The 14,970-nt window shown below is 41.8% G+C and overlaps 1 protein-coding gene and 1 pseudogene across 1 annotated transcript in view; both read left to right on the top strand.

The window, feature by feature from the left end:
- The window catches only part of COX10 (cytochrome c oxidase assembly factor heme A:farnesyltransferase COX10), a 126,465-nt gene that overhangs the window by 44,562 nt on the left and 66,933 nt on the right, over window positions 1-14,970 (top strand). The window lies entirely within an intron of this gene.
- On the top strand, window positions 5,679-12,042 carry LOC114197843 (dolichyl-diphosphooligosaccharide--protein glycosyltransferase subunit TMEM258 pseudogene; annotated as a pseudogene).

Genomic DNA, 14,970 nt, shown 5'->3' with positions numbered 1-14,970 from the left:
TTTGTTTAGCCCTTGTTTTCCATAAATTTGTGTGTTACACCAGGCTTAACCTTTTCTGGGTTTTGACACATTCTACTCTGATCTCAGAGTTCCTCGTCTGTTTCCCTGTTGCAACATTTATTAAATAGCACATTATGTTTTTACAGATCTGCAGGGTCCACTGGCCTCTGAGCCCCTCTTTGGCTAAAAGGACATATTTTATTTACCTAACTCCCTGGCACTTGGTGAATGGCTGTTGAATAAATGAATGGGAAAATGAGTCAGCAAATGAGAACCTATGTTCCCGGGTTAAAAGAGCCTAAATAAACATTGTTCCTTTGTTATTCTAACTTCATGGAAGCCATTATTTAAAAATGAAATTACATTTTACAAGGTAAAGAGGAAGATAATCCATTGTTTGTGCAAATTTTCTGGGAAATTTATTAGTCATTTTTGAAAAGATTAGCATTGAGATCGTAATGAAACAAGTGAAATTAAAATTGGGTAATGCTAAGCAAGCAGAAATAATTCAGCTAAAGTGAATGACGTAAAAGCGTAAAAGTTATCTACGACGGCAAAGTAGGTTCTTTCACACGATACTAAACAAAATTGTGTATTTATTTCATCTCCTTTGTCATTTGAAGGTTTTTAAAAATTATTCTTCATTAATTGGTCTTCCAAAGTGATTTGGAGATAACTGTTATGAGTTATGTGTTCTCTGTTAATTATGACAAATAGTGAAAACACAGGCCAGTGATACATTTCCTTGTCAGAGACTTCATTACAGGGACGCCCGGGTGGCTCAGTCGTTAAGCGTCTGCCTTCGGCTCAGGTCATGATCCCAGGGTCCTGGGATTGAGTCCCACATGGGCTCCCTGCTCAGCTCAGAGTCCGCTTCTCCCTCTCCCTCCGCAGCTCCTCCTGCTTGTGCTCCCTCTCTCTGTCAAATGAATAAATAAAATCTTTTAAAAAAAAATAAAAAAGAAAGAAACTTCATTACAGAGAACTTAGGTGGGAGATATAGAAACCCGGACTCTCTATATATCCTACTATCTACCCAGTGGCTCCACTTGGATTTCTGCAGGGTAACTGAGATGTAACTTCTTTTTTTTTTCCTTAACTTTTTTATTCCTGTATAGGTAACAAACTGTTATTTTAGTGTCAGGTGTGCAATCTAATGATTGAGCCGTTGTGTCCATGACTCTGTGCTCACCGCCATCACCATCGGTGTTCTTTTAATCCCCTTCACCTTTTTCACCCATCCCCCACCCACCTCTCCTGTCAGACCTGTACCTCTGAAACAAACAATGCAATCTATGTTTAAAAAAAAAAAGATAGTTGGAGGGGAAGAATGAAGGGGGGGGAAATCGGAGCGGGAGACGAACCATGAGAGACGATGGACTCTGAAAAACAAACTGAGGGTTCTAGAGGGGAGGGGGTGGGGGATGGGTTAGCCTGGTGATGGGTTTAAGGAGGGCACGTGCTGCATGGAGCAAACAATCATGGAACACTACATTCAAAACTAATGATGTAATGTATGGTGATTAATGCAACATAAAATGAAATGTAACTTCTGAAACCAAACTCCCGATCTTTTACCTCGAACCTGCTCGGACTGCCTCTCAGCTCCTGTTAACCAATCCTATGTGATGGCTGCAGGTCAGAGATTTTGGAGTCTTTCGTGATCCCCAATGTTCTTTCAGACCCCACGTTCAGTCCTCCAGGAAATTATGGTGACGGCACACACACACACACACACACACACACACACACACACACACACACACACACACACACCCGCAGGGGTTGTGGGGAGTGGCTGGAGGATGTTTGAACTTTCCAGCCAATTCTTATAATCTTCACATTGCCAGGACTATTGTGCCTCGCCTGGGTTTTTTTTTTTTTTTTTTTAAGGATTTTATTTATTTATTTTAGAGAGAGAGCACAAGCAGGGGGAGCGCCAAGCAGAGGGAGAAGCAGACTCCCCACTGAGCAGGGAGCCCGATGCAGGACTCGATCCCAGGACCCTGGGACCATGACCTGAGCTGAAGGCAGATGCTTAACCAACTGAGCCACCCAGGCGTCCCCCTTACCTGGGTTATTGTAATAACCACCTAACTGGTGTGGCTCCTTCTGCCTTGGCCTTCTCCAGTTGGTTCTCAGCACAACATTCAGGGTATGTTCTAAAACATAAGTGGGATCACATCCCCCCTCTGCTGAAACCCTCCAGGCCCATGTGAACACTGTGCCACCCAGCCCCCGATTCTGTTTCTTCACACTAGCAACTCATTTTGTTTTTTTAAGTCGTGAGAAGAAGAATACAATTCGTAATACATACCACATACAGAATGTGTTCATCTACTATTGATGTCGTGAAGAAGTTGGCTTCTGGTCCATAGTTAAGCTTCTGGGGAGTCAAGTTGAAGGTGGATTTTTGGCTGTGCTGGAGGTCAGCACCCCTCCCCCCTGTGTTGTTCAAGCCTGTATATTCAAGCCTTACATTTTTAAATATTCAAAACTGTCATTTTATGATGGCTTCTTCCTTGAGAAGAATAATTAGAAAGACCTTAGATCTTAATGTGTGGATTCTTTTCAAAAATACGTTGTGGGGTATGGACTTAACCTGCTTTGGTTTTAAATTGTCAGCTTCTTATCCTAGGAAGAAATGCCACTCTTGTAAGAGCTACATTCCTATATACTCTGGATTGATGTCTGTTTCCAGAACCACACCCTGTTAAGTAGTGTATCTCTACTCTACACTTGAATATCTGGGAGAGCGAGGCTTCCTGCAGTGCGTTTCTTTTTCAAGACTTCTGTGGTGCTTCTCATTAGTTAATTGTTTCAGATTGAATCATTGTTTTGAAGTCCTTAAAAAGAAAAATTGGGATTTTAATTAGAACTACGTTGTATCACTAAATTTATTTGAGGAAAGTATACATCTTTGCACTATTTCTTTTTTTATTGCAATTATTTTATTTTTTTAATTTATTTTATTTTATTTTATTTGTTTATTTGTTTATTTTATTTATTATGTTATGTTAATCACCATACATTACATTATCTAAATGTACATTATCTATTATCTATTATACATATATACATTATCTATTATAACTAAATCATTAGTTTTTGATGTAGTGTTCCATGATTCGTTGTTTGCGTATAACACCCGGTGCTCCACGCAGAACGTGCCCTCTTTAATACCCGTCACCAGGCTAACCCATCCCCCCGCCCCCCTCCCCTCTAGAACCCTCAGTTTGTTTTTCAGAGTCCATCGTCTCTCATGGTTCATCTCCTCCTCCAATTTCCCCCCCTTCATTTTTTCCTTCCTGCTATCTTCTTCTTTTTCTTTTTTTTTAACATTTAATGTATTATTTGTTTCAGAGGTATCTTTGCACTATTTCTTATCCAAGAGCGTTTCTTAGATTTTAGTCTTAATTTCTTTAGATTTTAAGATTTGTTATCACTCAAGGACAGAAAGGTCCTAATAGAACACTGAACAGCATTAGATCTCCTAATCAATCTGAAGATGAATTCCAGTTTCAGAAACGTTAAAATATAAGGGAGAAAAGCACATATAAGAATCAAATATGCCAATTTTGTCCTGTTGGCTCACGCTATATGTTTTAGTAAAATGCAATTGCTAAAATTTAGAGCTTATATCTTTCCTTTTTTTTGAGAGCATTCCACAGCTTTCTTAGCTCTTAAATTTTTAGTTTATTTAAAATAGTTTCATTTGTCAACCATTTTCTTTTTATACCTGCCTGTGCTCAGGCAGCTTTTTTTCTCCCATACAAGTATGTGGTCTATCTTCCTTTGGTCCTTCTTTTATGGCCATGAGAGTAAAAAACAAATGCTTTCCAGAATTTACTTTTTTTTTTGTTCCTAGTAGGATTTGTTTTTGACCTTACATTCTGCTGCTTCCCACCTTTTCTGTTGGGACGTCTGTCAGTCCTACTGTTTTTGTTCTCCTGTTTATTCAGCCTTGACCTCAGGCGTATTCAGGGGTGGGCCTTTCCACCACTGCAGATGGTGCAGTATTTACTTGAGGCTACAGGGCTTGATGCTCCAATCCTCCTCTCCGCTCCTGTGGTTTGCCACAGTGCATACATTTCTCCCACCTACCTTGATGGTCGAGTCTGTTCGTCTGCCCTGAAGTGTTTTATCTCCCAGTCCCACTTCCCATATTTTGTAGAAGTCTGTAATGTTTGCTTTAGTGAGGCAGTTGGCTCATGTATTCAACTCATGTTCTACTATTTTGTCTTCAGCTGAGCGCCTATTATATATTACCAGTCACTAGGCAACAGCATTCACAGCGGTAAGCAAGAAACAGACACGATCTTTCCTCTCAGTGGACCTAATGCCTCGTGGGGAGTAAGGAGGCGGACAGAAATTAAATAATCGCAAGTACTGTTTGAAAATTAGAAGATGCTTTAGTGAGTGCTGCAAATGAGAGATACTGCTGGTACTATTTGAGTTGGTAAAAGTGATGGAAATGATGCTGGAGCTGAGATCCTACAGATGAGTTGAGTTTACCAGGCAAATTGGGAGGAACAAGGTTCTAGGCAGAGTGAATAACGTGCACAGGCCCCAGGGCAGAAGGGAGTGTGGTTTAGAATACTGAGAGCACCGTGAAGGCACAGGGACAGGGACAGGGACACGGAGGGAAATGAGGCTGCGTAAGAGGACAGAGATCAGACTGTGTGGTGTATGGTCTTAGGGGCTATGTTAGGTTTTTTTTTTTTCTTTTTTGGAAGAGCATTTGGAAGCCATTGTCATGCGTTAGCGGTGAGAGATAACCTGATTGAATTTGTTATTTGAGCCAGAATGGACACAGAACAGCCAGGAGGCTTTGCCACACTCTAGGCAAGAGGTGGTGATAGCTTACACCAGGGTGGTGCTAGAGGGGGCAAATTTGAGAGATTTTTAAGAGAGTAAATGAATAGTCCTTACAGACTGATAAGCAGTGGAGAAAAAGGGGAGAGAAGTTGTCAAGCATGACTCCTGGAGTGTAGCTTGTAAAATCAAGTGGGTGGTGATACCACCTTTCACTACTCAGAGAGGATCTAGATTTGCTGGAAGGACTGTTGAGTCCAGTCTGGAAATGTTGAGTTTGAGGTGCCTTCAGTGTAGCCAAGAGGAAATGTCAAGTAGACAGATGGATATTTAGGGTCTGGAAGTCAGAACAGAAAATGTGTTGCAGTTGGAAATTTGAGAGTCACCTGCATAGAGGTGGTCATTGTAGCTGCGGACATGAGGGAGGTCAGCGGGCTCCGTCCCAGCCCTGAGGAGCCACCCTATTTCGTGGCACGTGGAAGAGAATAACCTTGCAAAGGACACTTAGGAAGAAGGCCAGGGTACCACAGAAGCAGAGGGGGCGGTGGACAGTTGTATAGAGTGCTGCCGGAGGTTAGTGGGCTGGAGACTAAGAAAGTCTCTTGGAGATGGTGATGAGGAGATCATTGGTGATCCTTAGGAAGAGCTGTTTCGGTAGTGCGTTGGATGCGGAGGCCACGGGCCCACAGTGGGGCAGAATTCCAGAAGATGTCGTTCACGTGGGGTCAGAGTGAATGGCACTTGAAGGAGTGGTGCAGGACAGTAACCATGGGAAGCCAGGTTGGAAAGAGAAGTAGAGGGTGATGCAGTGGCCGGTGTGTTATCCCCGTGGCGGGGTGGTAGATGACCCTGTCCTCCGCCAAATGGAGCTCGAGGTCACAAGCAGGTACACCAGCCCAGTGAACCCCGCTGTCTTCCCCCATTGACCGTGGTCCTGTTGGCCACTGGCATGTTCTTCGCCACCTGGTTCTGCGTGTATGAGGTGACCTCCACCAGGTACACTCGGGGTAACTACAGAGGCCCCTCGGGAGATACCTACAGGAGTTCCCTTCCTGCTCCTCTGTGTTGGCATCTGTGCGTGAGCTCCCGAGGGCTCTGACCAGGCAGCTTCCCCGAATCCCTGCTTTTGTAAATTAATTTCTTTTTTTTTTAAAGATTTTATTTATTTATTTGAGAGAGAGAGAATGAGAGACAGAGAGCACGAGAGGGAAGAGGGTCAGAGGGAGAAGCAGACTCCCCGCCGAGCAGGGAGCCCGATGCGGGACTCGATCCTGGGACTCCAGGACCATGACCTGAGCCGAAGGCAGTCGCCCAACCAACTGAGCCACCCAGGCGCCCTGTAAATTAATTTCTTGACCCACTGCTGGAAGTGTCCCACCTGCTGCTCACGATACAGGCAGATGTGTGACCATCAGAAAATAAAAAAATAAAAAAAAAGAGGTGACAGGTGGCGAGTGTGGGACACTTCACAGGGAAATGATGAGTGAAGACCACGCCCTCTGGAATCGCGTCCCCAGGCTTGTCCAGGCTGGGTCTCTCCAGCTGATGGCTTCATATCTATTAAGCTTAGATTGCCCGCAGTACAGAAGTTAGGATGCGGAGAATCAAGATCTCTGTAACACTCCGTCTTCCCGTTCAGGTGTTGGTCGTGTTTCCTTTTCCTCTGTCTTTCTGGATTCTGCGCGTGGTGTCACACTCACTCTGCCGATGACTGATTTCCTTCACAGTGGATTTCGTTCTTTAATGTTTCTAGTGCCGATTTTAGTTCTGTAATGATAGTTTTAAAATTATTCGTTTGTATCTTCCAGCTCCCTTTTTATATTGTGCCTGCCTCAGCCAGTTGCACTTCATCTCACCTTTGATTTCGTGCTTTATGATCTGAATTCTGTTATCAACAGGAATGAATATGACATCCATTAAAAAAATTACATATATTTATTCCCAGATACTTTCTAAGAACCATGACGAGGAAAAAATAATAAATTGCGAAACTTAAGCCAGAAGCAAGGTTAACGGTTAGGGGTTCATATCTCAGTACCCTGCCCCGTTGCTATAGTGGACCCAGCTTAGCCACTTCGGCTTTAAGCAGCCCAATAATCAACATGAAAGTGAAAATAATCATGAGTTCCAACAGTTGGCAGTGTCCTGATAGAGAAGCTAGATAGCATGATGGTTAAGACCACAGCTGTGAGTGGAGGTGTGTGACATGGGGCAAATTAGTTAACCTTTCTTTGTTTTGGTTTCTTCATCTGTAAAATGGAGACAGTATAGTAGTATCTGCCTGTATCATGTGCTGTTATTGGAGACAGGTAAATAGAACATTATTTCTACTCTTGCAACCTAGTGGGATGTGAGCTGTATACACAGGTAACTGCAGTTGAGCATAGAAAGTACATAAGGGAAATGAAGCGATGTAGGATATCATAGAAGAAAGATTCTCTCTCTCACGGTGGAAAGAGTTAGGGCAGGCTTCCAAAGGAGAGGGTGCATTGATTTTGAAGATGATCAGATGGTTTCGGTCAGAAGAAATACCCTGAGCCCAAACGGGCGCTAGAAAGCACATATGCAAACATGCATGTGTATGGTATGGAAGGACCTAGAATGTCGGGTTGCAGAAAGGAAGTAAATGGCCATAAGACTGGAGCCATATTGTTGAGTATCAAAATTGCCTGGTAGGAGGTCAGATTTAATTCAGGAGGAAATAAAGAGCCATTGACACAGGAAAAGCTTGGAGACACGTTGACCCTGGAGGGTATGATTACCACAGCCCCTGTAAGTGCAGGCAGTGGAAACGCAGAAATGATGGTGATAGTAAGGAAGAGGAAATGAATTTCAGGGGAAAAAGGGGGCCTTCCTTCTGAGAAAGTTAATTGACTTTGAGCTCTGACTTTATTACTGTGCAGATGCACACGTTGGCCTGGGTGGTAGCCTGCATTCTGTGATCCGTGTCCTCTTCTTCGAGAACACGTCAGGGTGCAAACACCTCTGCTCTGACCAGTCACTGTCACCCAGTGAAACCAAAATACAACCTGCCATCTGTGGTCTTTCCGAATCCACGCTAGCCTACTTTTTGTAGTTTATCGTGGTTTCTTTGGTAAAGTTTTTTTTTTTAAGGAGTGAAAATCAAGTAAATTTGATACAATTATAAATAAGACTGGTGAGAGAAAGTATTTCTCCGGGACTTTTGTGAAGAGGTATTAGCAGTGGTTTTTCATGAAACTGAAAAAAAAAAATTTTTTTTTTTAGAAATGCCAAACTTTCTATTTAAATTTCTAGTTCTCGCTTATTCCATTAATTAATTCTCGAACTTGTTGCTACCTAGAAATTTCAAAAATGTTAAAATTTGGGTGTATTACAAGTAAAACAAACTTGGCTAATGATCATTTCTTAGAGATTCTTACTCTTACTTTAAGCTCTGCGTTGGTAGTGGTGGGACCAGGAACTTTCTTTAGTTGCTGGTCAGATGACAGTGGCGGTATCCATGGAGAATAAACCCAACCTGTTGCTTCCAGTCTTTCCTTTGGGGTGATTTTTCTCCCTTAGACGTTTTTTTTATTGACACTTGTCCAATTTGCTGAAGGATTGGGTGAGATGGTCAGCGGTCTGTCTCTTGCAAGAGGAAACTCCTGTGTGTCTTTCTGTACATCCTTGAAGCGTGTGAAACCTGATCTCACCAGAGTCGAAATCTTACCATTATCAGAGTTGTAAACAGAGAGCTGCTCCCTTTTCCAGTCCACACATGACCCTTTTCTGTCACGTATGTGCCTGATAATCTGCCTCCACCTTCTATCTGATCTGTGACTAGATTGGTTCCATTGGGTCGGTTCCTGCTTCTGCTGGAACAGCATTAGCGCTCTGTGCCTTCATCAAGGAGTCCCCGGGGCTCTGCGTCTGCACACTGGCCAGGTGGTCCTCTCTCCTCCCAGTCTTCTTTATCTTCTGGTTCCTAGTCAAGTGGGTTATGCTTTGAACTTCCCTTTTGGCTCTGCTCACCGCAGGTAAGCCCTCCAGGTTTGTGCCTTGGGCAACTCACTGATTCCCCTGCTTCTGGCTCAGCCACTCTGTAAATAACCATAATCATTTGATGATGATAATAGAGAGCATCGCTTTAGGTCACAAGGCACTTTACATACGTCATCTGATTTTATCTTCCTAGGCGTTGGTTTCACAACTTGACCATGAAGGAGAAGGATGCCCAGAGAAGTTAAGTGCTTTGCCTAAGATCATTTGGGCAAATGGCAGAGCTAGAAGTCATTCCAGTTTTTATATGACTCTTGAGCTCTTTGTGTCTGGCCTCCGACGTAACCCCCTGATGTCTAACCTTGTTTGACCAAACCTTCACTCACAGTGTCTATTCCGATTCTTCCCTTCCTTTTGCCATCAGATTTTTGGATTTCACCTGTTCCTGTGACGTTTTCTGCTTGATGCTTTAAGGCTTGTCTTGCCTCTGTGTTCTAGCTCCTCGCAGTAGCCCGAGATTTTCCTAGGTGCCAGGCTGACTGAAGTCTTGGTGGGTGGCAGTGACTGTGTTGAGATTGAGGAAGAAAAATGCCCTTGACCAACTGAAAGAGGTCCTGCCAGGTGGTGAATGGCGCTGTGATCCTGGAGAGACTCGGCCTGCTCATTGCCGTAAGATATACTGCCCCGTTCCTTAGTCATCCCAAAAGCCAAGGTACTGGACATTGGTACTGGACTGATCCATTGGCCAAAATACCGTTGCTCCAGGAAACCATGTTAAATTAATATCTTTCATGATTTTGCCTCTGGGGGAGTTGCCTCTATGTGGAGTGGACCTGGTTGAAAAAGGGCTTGAGAGGGGCGCCTGGGTGGCTCAGTTGGTTAAGCGTTTGCTTTCGGCTCAGTTCATGCTTCCGGGGTCCTGGGATCGAGCCTCACATCGGGCTCCCTGCTCAGTGGGGAGCCTGCCTCTCTCTCTCCCTTTGCCCCTCCCCCAGATTCGTGCTCGCTCGCTCTCTCGCTCTCTCCCCCTCTCAAATAAAGAAATAAAATCTTGAAATAAATAGAAAAAAGAAAAAGAGAAAGGGCTTGAGAGCTGAAGCCACGTCCATTCAGTAGTAGAACCAAAGGACATCTTAGAGGGTGTGGAGAGAAGCGGAGGAGTGAGACTCGTACTGTAATGCCTTGCATTTCCAAGCACTTCACAGTTTACAGAGCTATTTCCTGTGGCAGATCTTTGAGGTACATGGGGTCACAAGTGGGCACAGTAGGTTGAGGTATGTGGGGTCACCAAGTGAGCACAGTAGGAAACAGGCTCAGAGGCCTTGTCTTGTACCAAAGCTCAAACTCAGAATCCATTTCTTCTATCACTGAACCTACTGGTTCTTCTGTTGGCTCACGCAGTAGACTTCTGATCTGGGGAAGTGATTCCCAGAATTTCTCTTTAAGCTGTAGATTCAGAGTCTGCGGTAATGAATCTCGATCTCCAGATCATAAATCTCTTCTCAGCAGCATTAACTGAATACTTTTCTTGAGATTATATGACTAGAATGGACTCACGTAGGCAATAGTTGTGAAAATTAAAACTTTCTCTAAGAATTCCAGATTTCCCCCCAGTTGTGGATAAAGTAGCCTGGAGCATAATGGAAACACATGAAACTAATTTGTCTGATTAAAAAGAAAAAAAATTACACAATTTTTTGTGTAATTTGTGTAAACACAAATCATAAAATTAGGAAGGCAGTTTATAATGGAAGGCATTAAATGGAGAACATAAATGTTATTTCTGTGGTCTATTTGGTATTACATTTTAATGTAAATAATGTTCCCCGAAGAAACTGTGAAATTGATTAATAAATCCCGGCTCCTCCCGTGTGAGGCAACCGCGAAGCGGCTCTCTGTCCACGGACAGTGTTCTCAGGCTCACAGGGGCGTGGAGGGGCTGCCAATATGACCAATATAAGAACAACAGGTGTGCGCAATTTATGTGCAAGAGTAGTTTAAGTATCTTTAATCAGTCCGTTTTAAGTCAAACCATATGATGTTCAGACAGAGACATGTTTGCATCCAGGATCAAGTACTTTTCCCTTTCCTCAGTGTTCCCTATTAGTAGTACCCAGCTGTGAAACTAAGCTTGCCTCTTGTTACTTAAAAGCAGATAAAATGTTTACAACAGTTACAGTTGATTGCATGGTGGTTAGTTTCACATTTCTCACTCCCGTGGCTTGACAGTGGGTCTCTAAAGAATAAATCAGGTACCTGCCTCTTAACTTTCTGCTCAGCCCAGCTATAAATAGGTTAGCTGTTGCATCCAATATTGCAGGATGACCACTCTGTTAGACGCACGCAGCTCTTTTCTGGTGCTGGCAAGATCTGCTTTGTCTAAACTTTGTGAATTGTGAATGCACGCTTTAGAGCTATATTTAGGGTTCATGACCCTTCATTGTCATTTCTCCCAGGACAGAGAGGTGGGGGATAGTTGCCGCGAAGTAGAGCCCTATCCTAAGAATAGTCGACAAGAAGCCCCATTCTGGATTTTTCCTGATTTCCATTAACATGGAATTCAGAGGTTAAAGTAAAATTTCCGCAGGACAATTCGAAGTTGGTTATTTTTCTTATTCTGTTCAAATATTAGAGCTCGGGTGTGCTGTGGCTAGTCCTGCTGTTCTTTGTTGGTGTGGATTTGTTCTCACAGTTCATGTGCACATGTAATTTGTTAATGGGCCTCTTGATAATTAAGATGGTGTATTCATTTCATAACACCCGGTTGTTAGGTGATTACTTGTGGGAATTACATAAAGAGGGAAAAAATGACCTGTCATGTTCTTGCCCTCGGTGGTCCAGTGCAGAGAGCCCTCCTCAGCTTCCTCAGCTTTCCCCCTGCACTTTGGTTTCTTGACCTGTCGAAATGTGAAAGTCTTCGTTCCCACCCTAAGGAGGGATGGTGGGGGTTAGGTGTTTTCGTGCTGTGCGAATCCGAGGCAAGTGTTGGGTATCATTTGTTCCGTGGCGAGTCACCATCATTTTATAAATTAAGCTTGAAACACATATCCTGCAATTTTAGAAACGTTCCTTTTTGTGTAAAATTATTTAAATCTTCTTTTTCCTCTTGCATTGTGTGTTTTCACTTCAGTTTGAGATAGAGAATGGCCAGTAAGAGCAGGTGACAAACTGATTTATGAGATGCCGCTTGGGTTCCTCCCCCCGAAATGTGAACAATGAAATGTGAACTTCGTCTTTAAATGTGTTTACACAGGTTGTCACCGATGAACGCGCGTTGGTAAAATAACTACAGGAATGTTTTTACCCTGTCACCTCCAGTTGGAACATTTCATGGAGGCTCTGAATTAGAAGGCTGCAGTCCCACAGCTGACAGGAAGGGACAGCATGGCCTTCTTGCCCACCATTGTCATCTTATTAATAAAAATGTTACGGACTCCTGCAACAGTCTAGAAAGGAAGTTGAGGTTTGTAACGTTTGTAACGTTTGCAGTGTGAAATTTGCTCTTCACTGAAGTAGCCTCATGCAGTATCAAGGGCCTTCCCTGCCACTGAGAGGGAAACACTGGGGCTGTTGAAAAATAAATTTTTACTTGAATCCCGAAAACCACATTGTAAAATTTAAAACATACTCAGAGGCCAGTATTCAGAGCCAGCGGATGAAATGCAGCTCTTTTGAGAGGCAAATAAATTTGGGTACGGATTACAAAGGGAGATGCCCGTGGGTTTAAAGAACTGAACCAGGACTCCTACAAGTATGAGTGGTTGAGGCCTATGTGTATTCACCTTTTTGTATCTAAGATCCCTGAGAAGACTTCACAGCTAATGTTCTGGGTAGTAGAAGGCATCCAGTTAGTTCACTTTCAGTCTTTAAAATACATGTCAGTACTTAAGTAGGGTAGACGGCAGCACTAATCACATTAAGCACAGTGTCTGAACTCACGGTGAATGCATAATTAATGTATTGTTTTAGAGGACCTAATATATTAGTCAAGGGCAAGAACTTCACGCAGAGCCTGTTCTGTGGGTGAGGAGGAGGGCTCTTTGGTGGTGCTGCTTTTGCATGGCCGCAGCTAACCGTGCTCACTAAATCTGTTTTGTTACACCTCTAATACGCGCCAAAGCCATCAGACAACCCCCATTAAAGTGTTTGCCACAGAGAACTCTCTCTGGGATAGTAAATGCTAATTCAGTGTCAATTAGAAAAATGCTTCCAACAAAACACCACGATTAATAAGGGTCCTTGTGTTGATTCATTGCCGGGATTTTTTTTCCCCCATTCCTTATAAGGATCCATCTTTCATTACCTGCTATTTATTATTTTAAATATGTTTAGCTTGAAGGCACTTTACCATTTCATCTTTATTTTAAAATGTACCCAAATGTTTACTTCTCCATCAATATCCATTTAAACTGAAGCCGTTTGGGTTTCCCTAATTTAAATTCCTTTAGTCAAGCCATAGAATAAAAGGTTTGGTATAAACTCTTGAATTACTGCATTCAAACACACTTTTAAAAGTTTCTGATTTCTATAATCCTCTTCTCGGTTTTAAAGATGTAGAATGCACACTTTAAAAATAAATTCAGCTTTAAGAAAGCTCCCGTTGCCACTGCTAATTAACAACCGAAAACTAACTTTTCTCCGAAGCTTTCAGACTTCGTGTAGATGTGTTGAAATTTTAATAATGGGATTCTTACTTTCCTATATATACAGTTTTCAAGCCATCTGATTGAACTGTGTTTAATGGCGACAGTGGTCACTGTTCTGTTTTTCTTATTAGTTATTTTGATGAAAATGTTTTTGTTAAGCTCATTGATATGAGTGTGTTTGGGGAGGAGGTGGGGGGGTGTCAGCCGGGTGGGGGCATGTGATGGGGATAACTTATAACTTGGTCATGTGCCTTTAGTAATTTGGTGTTTTATTTAATTCTCTCACGCTCCTGCAGTATTAAAACCCTACATATATATGTGTGTGTGTATATATATATATATATATATAGGTGTGTAATATTTTATTAGTGCTTAAAAATTACGAGGAAATATTTAAGTATTAATCAGTGTGAGCATTATTGAAATATGGTAAATCATATTGATTTGGTCTCTGATCTCTCTGATTAAAGTTTTTTAACTTTATAGAAAAATAAATTGTTAATAACTATAATTCATGTTTCCTTAGATAATAGAATCATAGATTTGGTGCAAAGGACCAAGAGTCCCAGGCTTCATATTTAAATCTTTGAAATATAATCTTGAAAGAAAATAGCTTAATTTGACCAAGACTGTGGTAAAACTTTTGAATTAGCTTTGGCTCTTTTTAAGAGAGTTAGTTTTAACTCAGTATGGAGCAATGTGTAAATTTAAGCTATTTGCTTTCTTCACTAAACCAACTTCTCTACTGTAGAGGTATGCTTTTTTTTTTTTAATTTGATGTTTTTGAATAGATTATTTTTTGAAGAGTATTTTTCCTGTATCCACTTTCCTGGTGCTCCCACTAAGTCAGGTTAGGGCACTGAGACATTCTGATGGGGTTGCCAACAGCTCAGCCATAATAGTAAGCATATCTCACTATTTATTATTCGTACCTCGGTTTTCTCAAATATTTATGTAGCGCTGGCAAAGAAGAACTGGCAAGATATATTCTGATGTAAAGTCTTAAAGTTTATAAGTGAAAATAAGATGAAGTCAGTTTAAATTTTCTCTACCTATAGGAAGTTTTAAGATCACTTACAAAACTTTAAATGCAGTAAATGCATTCTACTCGTTCGAGTCATGTAGGTCAAAAACGAAGAAAGGATATTGAGCTAGAGAGTTCTAGTAAATAAAAATTTTATGTACATATGTGAATGTGCTGCCCGGAGAATTTGTACGTTTTGCCCTATGCTTAAATTAAAAATGTTAATATTGTTACTCTGTCATTCTGTATTTAAAAATAATTTTTTTTGCATGCTTAGATGTTCTTCTACTAATTACACGCTACTAAGTTATTATTTTGCCCTCAAGTACCAAAACATTCTGGTAACATGGCCACATCAAAGTTAGTACCACCTTCAGAAGTGTTTTTAATTTTTTCAAAAGGTACATTTTTAATAGTAATTTGAATCTTTAACTCTGTATATGTGTGTGTGTGCGTGCATGTGTGGTTTTTAAATTACAGCGTGGAACCTTGAAGGCCTACCAGTACCTCAAATTTGTTGCAGAT

The sequence above is a fragment of the Eumetopias jubatus genome, unplaced genomic scaffold, assembly GCF_037043125.1.
Source record: "Eumetopias jubatus isolate StellerSeaLion01/CBP00866 unplaced genomic scaffold, mEumJub1_p1.0 scaffold_10, whole genome shotgun sequence".
NCBI classification, from domain to species: domain Eukaryota; kingdom Metazoa; phylum Chordata; class Mammalia; order Carnivora; family Otariidae; genus Eumetopias; species Eumetopias jubatus.
Note: the sequence above shows the minus strand (reverse complement) of the source record. Positions and strands in the feature narration are given on the sequence as shown.